Below are 522 nucleotides of genomic sequence, written 5' to 3' on the forward strand. Positions count from 1 at the left end.
CCTTCCTTCCTTTCTCCCTCCTTCCTCCCTTCCTTTCCTTCCTTCCTTCCTCCCCTCCTTCCTTCCTTTCCTTCCTTCTTCTTCCTCCCTCCCTCCTTCCTTTCTTCCTTCCTTTCTTCCTTCCTCCTTTCCTTCCTTCATTTCTTCCGTCCTCCCTCCCTCCTTCCTTCTTCCTCCCCTTCCTTCCTCTCTCCCTCCTTCCTTCCTTTCCTTCCTTCTTCCTCCTTCCTTCCTTCCTCCTTCCCTCCTTTCTCCCTCCTTCCTTCCTTTCCTTCCTCCCTCCCTCTTTCCCGCCTTTCCTTCCTTCTTCCTCCCTTCCTTCCTTGACTTGAGGAGGGTTAAAGGGTTAACAGCTTTTTTTTTTGGGGGGGGGGGGGGGGGGTCTTTATCCGTGACATTCCTCATGAGCTTACCTTCTGGTCATGTGATCAGCTGCTGACCAGTTACTGATCAACAAGCAGATAAAAGAGCAGAAACTGAGGCAGAGCTGCTCCCTTCCATCCTTCCTTCCTTCCTCCCTCC

This window comes from Scomber japonicus, chromosome 17 (genome assembly GCF_027409825.1).
Source record: "Scomber japonicus isolate fScoJap1 chromosome 17, fScoJap1.pri, whole genome shotgun sequence".
NCBI lineage: Eukaryota > Metazoa > Chordata > Actinopteri > Scombriformes > Scombridae > Scomber > Scomber japonicus.